General features: G+C 46.5%; 1 protein-coding gene across 4 annotated transcripts in view; it reads left to right on the top strand.

The window, feature by feature from the left end:
• The first annotated feature begins 483 nt into the window (after positions 1–483).
• gpr4 (G protein-coupled receptor 4) overlaps positions 484–10,207 on the top strand; it is a 133,842-nt gene continuing 124,118 nt past the window's right edge. For 3 of the 4 annotated variants that reach the window (XM_059950968.1, XM_059950964.1, XM_059950966.1), the window contains exons 1-2: positions 6,230–6,625; positions 9,437–9,559. The gene's annotated coding sequence lies outside the window, so the exon portion shown is untranslated. Of the gene's footprint in view, positions 1,098–6,229; positions 6,626–9,436; positions 9,560–10,207 lie in introns of those variants that run through there. The other variant, XM_059950967.1, reaches the window with a different exon arrangement.

The following is a 10,207-nucleotide window of genomic DNA, read 5'->3' as shown; positions in this document are numbered from 1 at the left end:
CGTGGCGTACAGAAGATTGTGGTAGCGGGAGAGAAGCTGGCTTCCGAGTTACTGACACAGCACAAAGAACGTCGGACAGTACTGCACGAGAACGGGCCCTTCGCCTGTTCCAAGAACTGAGAATGCCGCCGCATTCCTTACGTACTCAAGGTTCCAGATTGTTTAGTGTCTTGGTGGCGGGGTGGAGATGCGCCTCCGTTGGAAGGATTTCCCCAGCGGGCTCACAGAGATTCACAGATTCAGGGCTCCCAGCATCTGGACTTGACGGAATGCATCTTGATTCTCCAAAGACTCTGCGATGCCACCACTCTCTCCGTTGGCTCCTCCTTCAAAACCCTGGGATGAAGTCCATCTGATCCTAGGGGCTATCAGCTTTCAGCCCCATTGATCGCGCTCATACTAATTTCATTCTAATGGCAATTTCTCCTTCGCAATATCCCTGTGTTGATCCACTAATATCTGATTCCGCTCCCTGTAAACAGACAAAAAATATTTAGTTAACGTCTTCTTTCTCCACAATATAATTCCTCCTGCCTCAGTTTGTAAGAGGCCCGTGTTTATCTTAGTAAATACCTTTCAATGTACACATCTATAGAAGCTTTTGCAAAATATTGTATTGGTTTTTTTAAATTTATTTAGAGCTCCAGCACAGAGCAGGCCCGTCTGGCCCAACGAGCTCCACTGCTCAGCATCTCTCGATTTAACCCCAGCCAAATCACAGGACAATTTACAATGACCTACGAACTGGCAGGTCTTTGGACTGCGCTGGGAACCCGGAGCACCAGGAGGAAACCCATGTGCTCGTGGGAAGGAAGTACAAACTTCTTACCGACGGTATTGAAATTGACCTCTCACCTCCAGATTGGCGTGAGTCGTTTTAGCATCATGCTAACCACCGCGTTACCGTGATGCCCCAAATTGTCCTAGTCAACTCTTCCCTGTGCCTTCCTCTGACACAAATGGCTTCCAGCATTCGTTTGGCCTAATAACAACAGACAATAATCTTTTTCGAAAGTGTTGCTTCCTCAGAATTTTTTTTTTTTGTTTATGATAGATCTTTTGAAGCCAGAAAGTTAATTTCAGACTACTTGTATCAGGTAAGAACTCGGAGAAACAAGAAATTAACTTTCATTGAAATTAATGCATTTAATTGCATAATGGTGCTGACGCTTTGCAATAGTCCAACTAGGACAAAAATACTTTGTTGCTGATTTTTATTTGTACTCAGTGTCTGAGGCTTTTCGCTGAAGTGTCCGACAATAATCAGCCAATATTGATGGATTCCAGTTGCCCTGATTCCAGTTCTCCGTGACCGCAATGTCCTGGTGAAACCTTTCACCATCTCATCACCGACAGCGCCAAGATTTGCAGTAAAAAAAGCATAAATGGGAATGCAGAAAATGAATCTTTAGTGACATCAATTTTCAGGAATCGATAGATTTCGGCATTGTACCGGATGACCGGAAAATTGCACGTTAATCCGCTATTTAAGAAGGGCAGGAGTTGGCAGAAAGGAAACTATAGACCTGTTAGTCTGACATCAGTGGTTGGGAAGCTGTTAGAATTGATTGTCAGGGATGAGATTACGGAGTACCTGGAGGCACATGACAAGATAGGCCAAAGCCAGCATGGTTTCCTGTAAGGAAAATCCTGCCTGACTAACCTACTGCAATTTTTTGAGGAAATTGCAAGCAGGGTAGATGAAGGAGATGCAGTAGATGTTGTGTACTTGGATTTTCAGAAGGCCTTTGACAAGGTGCCGCACATGAGGCTGCTTAGCAAGATAAAGAAAGTTACTAGCGTGGGTGGCTGCAGAAAACAGAGTATGGGAATAAAGGGATCCTATTCTGGCTGGCTGCCGGTCACTAGCGGAGTTCCACAGGGGTTAGTGTTGGGACCACTGTTTTTTACAATGTATATCAATGATTTGGACTATGGGATTAATGGATTTGTGGCTAAATTTTCCAATGATACAAAGATAGGAGCAGGAGTGGGTAGTGTTTAGGAAACAGATTGTTTAGGGGACTGGGCAAAGAAGTGGCAAATGAAATACGATGTTGGAAAGTGTATGGTCATGGAAGAAATAAACAGGCAGACTATTATTTAGATGGAGAGAGAATTCAAAATGCAGAGATGCAAAAGGATTTGGGAGTCTTTGTGCAGGATACCCTAAAGGTTACCCTCCAGTTTGAGTCGGTGGTGAAGAAGGCAAATGCAATGTTGGCATTCGTTTCTAGAGGTATAGAGTATATAAGCAGGGATGTGATGTTGAGGCCCTAAAAGGCACTTGTCAGACCACGCGGAGTATTGTGTGCAGTTTTGGGCTCCTTATTTTAGAAAGGATATACTGACATTGGAGAGGGTTCAGAGAAGATTCACGAGAATGATTCCAGGAATTAAAGGGTTAACGTATGAGGAATGTCTGGCAGCTCTTGGGCTGTATTCCCTGGAGTTCAGGAGAATGAGGGGGGGATCTCATAGAAACATTCTGAATGTTAAAAGGCCTGAACAGATTAGATATGGCAAAGTTATTTCCCATGGTGGGGGATTCTAGGACAAGAGGGCACGACTTCAGGATTGAAGGACGTCCTTTTAGAACAGAGATGCGGAGAAATGACTTTAGTCAGAGGGTGGTAAATCTGTGGAATTTGTTGCCACGAGTGGCTGTGGAGATCAAGTCATTGGGTTTATTTAAGGCAAAGATAGATAGGTTCTTGATTAGCCAGGGCATCGAAGGGAATGGGGTGAAGGCAGGGAAGTGGGGATGACTGGGAGAATTGGATCAGCCCATGATTGAATGGCGGAGCAGACTCGATGAACCGAATGGCCTACTTCCAAGTGGACATGTTGTATTTCATGGTTTTGTATGCTTGAACCATGTTGTCAACCAGTTGCACGTAGTTTGGTGCTCTGTAGCTGCCAAGAAAATTTTCAACATTCTTGAATGCCTTCCGTGTGATTTTCTCCGGTCCCACTAGAATTTCTTCAAATTGCCTGTCATTGATGACCTATCTGATTTGTGGGCCAATAAAAAATGCCTTCTTTAATTATTTATTAGTTATTCTGACTTGGATTAAGGCTCCATTTCTTGACAAGAGGTCATTGGAAGGAGCTACATTCCTTTCACTCTTCGTCATATCTTTGCCTCACTGTTGACCGTAAGACTCTAAGGCATAGGAGTAGATTTAGGCTATTCAGCCCATCAAGTCTGTTCCGCCATTCAAACATGGCTGAATTATTTTCCCTCTCAACCCCATTCTCATGACTTCTCCCCATAACCTTTGCCCAGATGAATCAAGAACCTATCAACCTCGGCTTTAAATATCCTCAGTGACTTAGTCTCCACTGTCACGTAGTAGTCATGCACTGGCTCAAGAAATTTCTCCTCATCTCTGTTCTTTAGGGACATCTGTCTCTTCTGAGGCTCTGGCCTCTGGTTCCTAGATTCCCCCACTATTGGAAACATCCTTTTCATGTCCAGTCTATCTAGGCCGGGGGTTCCCAACCCTTTTTTATGCCATGGACCAATACAATTAAGCAAGGGGTCCGTGGACCCCAGATTGGGAACCCTTAATCTAGGCATTTCAATATTTGGTAGTTTTAATGAGATCCCTCTCATTCTTCTAAACTCCAGTGAGGGCAGCACCAGAGCCATCAATATTCCTTCTATGTTTACCTTTTCATTCCTGGGATCAGTCTCATAAATCTCTTCTGGACCCTCTCCAATGCCTGTACATCCTTTCTTAGATACAGGGCCCAAAATTACTCACAATACGCCTGATGTGATCTGATGAGTGCCTTATAAGGCCTCAGCATTACATACTTCCTTTTCTATTCTAGTCCTCTTGAATTGCTGTCCTTACTGCCAACAGAATCAGAATCAGATTTAATATCACTGGCAGATGTTGTGAAATTCGTTAAATAAGTAAGTATAGAGATAAAAACCTGAGTTACATTAAGTATCTATGTCTATTAAGTAGTTCATTTAAAATAGGTAGTGCAAAAAAAAAACAGAAAAAAAGTATTGAGGTAGTGTTCATGGGTTCAAATGTCCATTTAGAAATTGGGTGGTAAAGGGGAAGAAGCTGTTCCTGAATCATTGAGTGTGTGTCTTCAGCTCCTGTTCCTCCTCCCTGATGGTAACAGTGTGAAGATGGCATGTCCTGGGTGGTGGAGATACTTAATGATGGACGCTGCCGTCCTGAGACACCACTCCCTGAAGATGTCCTGGGTATTACGGAGGCTGGTGCCCAGGGCGGAGCTGACTGATTTTCAAGTTTCTGCAACTTACTTCAATCTTGTGTAGAAGTACCCCCCCTCCCCCATACCAGACAGTGATGCAACCAGTCAGAATGGTCTCCGTGGTCCATCTGCAGAAGTTTTTGAGTGTTTTAGGTGACAAACCAAATCTCCTCAAACTCCTAATGAAATGTAGCCGCAGTCTTGCCTTCTTTATAGCTACAGCGATATGTTGCACCCAGGTTAGATTCTCAGAGTTATTGACTCCCTGGAAACAGCTCATGCTCTGATGCCTCTCTGAGGATTGGTGTGCGTTCCCTCGTCTTACCCTTCCTGAAGCCCACAGTCAGCTCTTTCGTCTTACTGACATTGAGTGCCAGGTTTTTGCTGCGACACCACTCCACCAGTTGGCATATCTCACTCCTGTACGCCCTCTTGTCTCCATCTGAGATTCTGCCAACAATGGTTGTATAATCACCAAATTTATTGAAGACATTTGAACAATGCCTAGCCTCACAGTCATGGGTGTAGATAGAGTAGAGCAGTGGGCTAACTCAACCTGTAATTTAACCTTGAGGGAATTATGACTCCCCTCCTCCTTCCCTTTCCCCTATGGTCCACTTTCCTCTCCTATCAGATTCCTTCCTCTCCTGCCCTTCACCTTTTCCACCTATCTCCTTCTAGCTATTCTCCTTCCCCTCCCACCCACCTTTTTTAGTCTGAAGTCTTCCCCCTACCCTTCCAGTCCTGAGAAAGGGTCTCGGCCTGAAACGTCGGCTGTTTATTCATTTCCATGGATGCTGCCTGACCTGCTGAGTTCCTCCAGCATTTTCTGCGCGTTCCTCTGGATTTCCAGCATCTGCAGAATCTTACGTGTTTAAGAAAAGTGATTATATTTTTCTCTCACACCCAGCACCGCGGATTATCATCAGATCAGGTTCCCCCACGGTAGTTAGCAAGTTGCTGCCTGTTTCTCTGCTATCGTTTAGGGCAGCAAAGAGGCCCTCCATCTCCATCTGTCCTTGGCCATCTTCTCTATTGTGCCCCAGGGTCCTTATCTCCGACTCTACGGTCGGTCTTGCAGGTGTTCATGGGCATCCTTCGTCATGTCAGTAGCTTCCTCTTGGTTTTCACAACTGTCAGTCCTGCAAGTCTTCTGCACGCCACTGTTGCAATGTGTGATTATCTCAGTTACTGTCACCTTCCTGTCATTGGGTATAGCAGGGCTTGCTACTTTCTTGATTACTATGGTGGGGGGTGTCGGGGAGAAGGCAGGAGAATGGGCTTGAGAGGGATAATAGGTTACGGAATGGCGGTGCAGACTTGATCGACTGAATGCTCTAATTCTTCGTTTTAAGATCTTATCGTCTAAGGCCCTTCATTTGGACTGGGCTCAAGCACCCAAAGCAATCTATTTCCTCCACAGATGTTGCCTGACCTTCTAAAGTTCCTCTAACAGCTTCTTTATTACCTCTGAAGCGTGGCCTCTATTTTAACATACACTCAGTGGCCACTTTATTAGGTACCCCCGTAACCTGCTCGTTAGTGCAAATACCTAATCAGCCAATCACGTGGCAGCAACTCAATGCCTAAAAGCTTGCAGGCATGGTCAAGAGGTTCGGCTGATGTTCAGACCAAATATCAGAATGGGGAAGAAATGTGACCTTAGTGACTTTGACCGTGGAATGATTGTTGGTGCCAGACGGGGTGGTTTGAGTATCTCAGAAACTGCTGATCTCCTGGCATTTTCACACACAGCAGTCTCGAGACTTTGCAGAGAATGGTGTGAAAAATGAGAAACAAAACATCCGGTGAGTCACAGTTCTATGGGCAAAAAAAAACACCTTGTCAATGAGGGAGGTCTGAGGAAATGGCCAGACTGGTTCAAGCTGACAGTAACTCAAATAACCTCGCATTACAACAGTGGTGTGCAGAAGAGTATCTCTAAATGCACAACACGTTGAACTTTAAAGTGTGTGGGCTACAGCAGCAGAAGACCATGAACATACACTCAGTGCTTGCTTTGTAAGGTACAGTTAAGTAAGGGGGCCAGAAAATGATTTGCAGGTGGATTGGTGAGAAATATTGGCATCAAGGGAATGGAAGAAACCTCCCAGACCTTCTAATTGCAGAACCATCCCTTGGTCCCAGGGTAAGTTGACACCGCAGTTTACAGTTTCGACCGGAGGTCAGCACTTCTGACTACAGTGCAACCCTTGTGTCGGGGTGTCGAGCCACATTCTGGAGGAGGAAGGACAGTCGACGTTTCGGGTTGAGACCCGTCATCGGGATTGAGTGATGGAGGTCTGTATAAAGGAAGGTGCGGAGCAAGAGATGGTAGATGGAGCAAACAGAAGCAGATTGTCAAAGGAAATTTACTAGCGAGGTAAATATTCTGTATGTCACCTTGAGATTCAGTTCTTGCAGGTATTTACAGGAAAATAAGGAGATACAGTAGAATTTATTAAAAAGTATATACATAAACAAGGATTGACAAACAACCAATGAGCAAGAGAAGAAAAAGTGTGCAGGTAAATAAATAAATAATACTGAGAAAACACGAGGGAATCTGCTGGATATTCAAGCAACACAAACAAAGTGCTGGTGGAACACAGCAGGCCAAGCAGCATCTATAGGGAGAAGCGCTGTCGACGTTTCGGGCCAAGACCCTTCGTCAGGACTAACTGAAAGGAGAGATAGTAAGAGATTTGAAAGTAGTGGGGGGAGAGGGAAATGCGAAATGATAGGAGTAGACCGGAGGGTGTGGGATGAAGCTAAGAGCTGGAAAGGTGATTGGTGAAAGTGATACAGAGCTGGAGAAGGGAAAGGAGCATGGGACGGGAGGCCTCGGGAGAAAGAAAGGGGGAGGGGGAAGCACCAGAGGGAGATGGAGGACAGGCAGAGTGATGGGCAGAGAGAGAAAAAAATAAACAACTAAGTATGTCAGGGATGGGGTAAGAAGGGGAGGAGGGGCATTAATGGAAGTTAGAGAAGTCAATGTTCATGCCATCAGGTTGGAGGCTACCCAGCCGGTATATACTGAGAACATGAATTGTACAGTCCTTGAACGTGAATCTATAAGTTGTGGAATCAGATCAGTGTTGGGGTGAGTGAAGTTATCCACACTGGTTCAGGAGCCTGACGTTTTGAATCAGTTCAGTGTTGGGGTGAGTGAAGTTATCCACACTGGTTCAGGAGCCTGATGTGTGGAATCAGTTCAGTGTTGGGGTGAGTGAATTTATCCACACTGGTTCAGGAGCCTGATGTGTTGAATCAGATCAGTGTTGGGGTGAGTGAAGTTATCCACACTGGTTCAGGAGCCTGATGTGTGGAATCAGTTCAGTGTTGGGGTGAGTGAAGTTATCCACACTGGTTCAGGAGCCTGATGTGTGGAATCAGTTCAGAGTTGGGGTGAGTGAAGTTATCCACACTGGTTCAGGAGTCTTTTGTGTTGAAGGATAATAACTGTTTCTGAACCTGGTGGTGTGGAACCTCTTGGACCTGCTGGAGGAATTCAGCAGGTTGGGCAGCAACTGTGGAGAGAAACATCTAGTCAATGTTTCACGTTGAGACCCTTCACCTTGGGTGGGTCCTGAACCAATGATCTTCTGCAAAAAGGCAGTCGGCATGCTCCTTCAATGCCCATGTCTGGCTAACCATCCCTTAACCCAGTCTAACATAGGCTTCGCCCTCTGCCTGTCATGCCTCTTGACTGGCGGTCCGCTGGGCTCAGGGCCAATCTACTCCAAATTAACCTGTCCCCAGGCGGACAGATGTAGCCTCAGTAAAGGCAGCTGCCTTCTGCACAAGAGGGAAGGATGGGATTAGTTGGAAAGGGAACCTGGCTGAAATGGTGAAGTTGCTTGCCAGCTGAGCACAGGATGTTGACAGCAGAACAAATAGGTTCCCACACAGAGAGGAAGTTGTGTGTTTCAGATCAGCTTTGGTGGGCACTCTCAGTTATTTTTAGAGTAAGAGGACCGTGTGTGCTGGCGAGTTGTCAACAGCTTTGTCAAGTAAACAAAGCAGGTTATTGAGGATGACATTGATAGAGCCTGAGGCCCCACAACCCCAGGACCCCAATGTTAACACCACACCAGCATGCTGTGTTCAACTCTACCCCAGGGGCCCCAGGGTCAGCTCCACACTCGGACCCGTATTTAGTTCCGTGTGAATGCTGAAGCTCAGCTCCTTCCCAGAACCCCAAGTCAGGTCCACTTAAGGACACAGTTGTCAACTGCACACTGAGGGTCTGTGGTCAATTCCATCCAAGGGCCCAAGGTCAGCTCCGCACTAGGGCCCTGTGGTTAGCTCCAGACCACAGCCTTGTGGTCAACTCCATATCAGGGCTCAAGATCAGCCCCATCCCGGGGCCCAACGTCGGCTCTGCACCAGGGCCAAGAGCTCAACTCCCCACCCCCCAGAAGTCTAAGTTTGCTTCCGCACTCAGGCCCTGTGTTCAGCTCCATATCAGGCCTCAAGCTCACCCTCATCCCACTCAAAGTTGTTGTGGCCAGCCCCATCCCAGGGACTCAAAGACAAATCCACACAAATTTGCCCATCCCATCCCAAGGCCACAAAGTCATGTCCCCACAAGGACACTACCGTCAGCTCCACACCAGGTCCAGGAAGGCCTGTGGTCAGCTCCACCCCAGGGGCCCAATGTCAGCCTCCTCACTCGGTCAACTCCACATCAGAACCTTGTGGTCAGCTCCACGCCAAAGCTCGAGGTCAGCGCCCTGTGGTCAGTACCCCTGGGCTCCATTTCCACTCCAGGGTTCAAAGGTCACCTTCGCAACAGGACCGTTAGGTCAGCTCCATGTGATGGCCTCGTGGACAACTCCACACCAGGGACAAAGTGTGGAGCTGAGACTGTGCCCGTCACACGGAGCCGACCTTGACACAAGGTGAGCTGCACGCAAGGGCCTGGAGATCCAAAAGAACTTCCAATTTTGTTCAGCGTAGAGGGAACTTTTCTCCCTCCCTAACCCATGATGTCTCTGACCTGGGCATGTTTCTTGTCCTGAGGAGGATAAGAGGTATTTTTGAAGTTTCTACTCTAAGTTTTCACATACATACTCCCAGTACCTTCATCTGACCTTGAATCTAAATATTGAGGTGTTTTGCAGGGAATAATTCAAATGTGTCCTTTTAGAGGGCCTCCAAGTTCTGATTTCTGTTTCGTTACTTGTCACAGGCCGTTGTCTCCGTTATTTATTGCCCCAGTCCCTTTGACCTCAGTCACTTCTAAAGCTCTGATGCTTCTCCAGAACTTTGCCGGCGCTGACTTCACCGGGCAAGACCCAAAGACGTCAAACAGGTTTGTGCTTCTTTTTCACTTTCGCTGACAGGAATCACAGTCAGAATCAGGTCTAATATCGCCGACGCATGCTGTGAAGCTTGTTGTCTTTGCGTCTGCAGTACAGTGATAGCTGGGAGGGGGGAACAAACTGAATTACCTGAAGTATATATGTATGTATATTAAGTAGCTCAGTTAAATAAGTAATGCAAAAAGAAATCAGAAATACAAAAAAGTAGTGAGGTAGTTGTCATGGGTTTAATGCCCTTTCAGCAATCTAATAGCAGAGGGGAAGAAGCTGTTCCTGAATCATTGAGTGTGTGTCTTCAGGCTCCTGTACCTCCTTCCCAATGGTAACAGTGTGAAGATGGCATGACCTGGGTGATGGGGGTCCTTAATGGTTGATGCTGCCTTTCTGAGGCATCACTCCTTGAAGATGTTCTGGATACTATGGAGGCCAGTGCCCATGATGGAGTTGACTAATTTTACAAGTTTCTGCAACTTACTTTGATCTTGTGCAGTAGACCTCCCCCCACCCACACCAGACGGTGACGCAGCCTGTCAGAATGCTCTCCATGCTACATCTACAGAAGCTTTTGAGTGTTTTAGGTGACACCCCAAATCTCTTCAAACTCTGAATGAAATGCAGCTGCTGTCCTGCCTTCTTTG

The sequence above is a fragment of the Hypanus sabinus genome, chromosome 26 (assembly GCF_030144855.1).
Source record: "Hypanus sabinus isolate sHypSab1 chromosome 26, sHypSab1.hap1, whole genome shotgun sequence".
Taxonomy (NCBI): domain Eukaryota; kingdom Metazoa; phylum Chordata; class Chondrichthyes; order Myliobatiformes; family Dasyatidae; genus Hypanus; species Hypanus sabinus.
The sequence above is the reverse complement of the archived record's forward strand: the minus strand, read 5'-3'. Positions and strand labels throughout refer to the sequence as shown.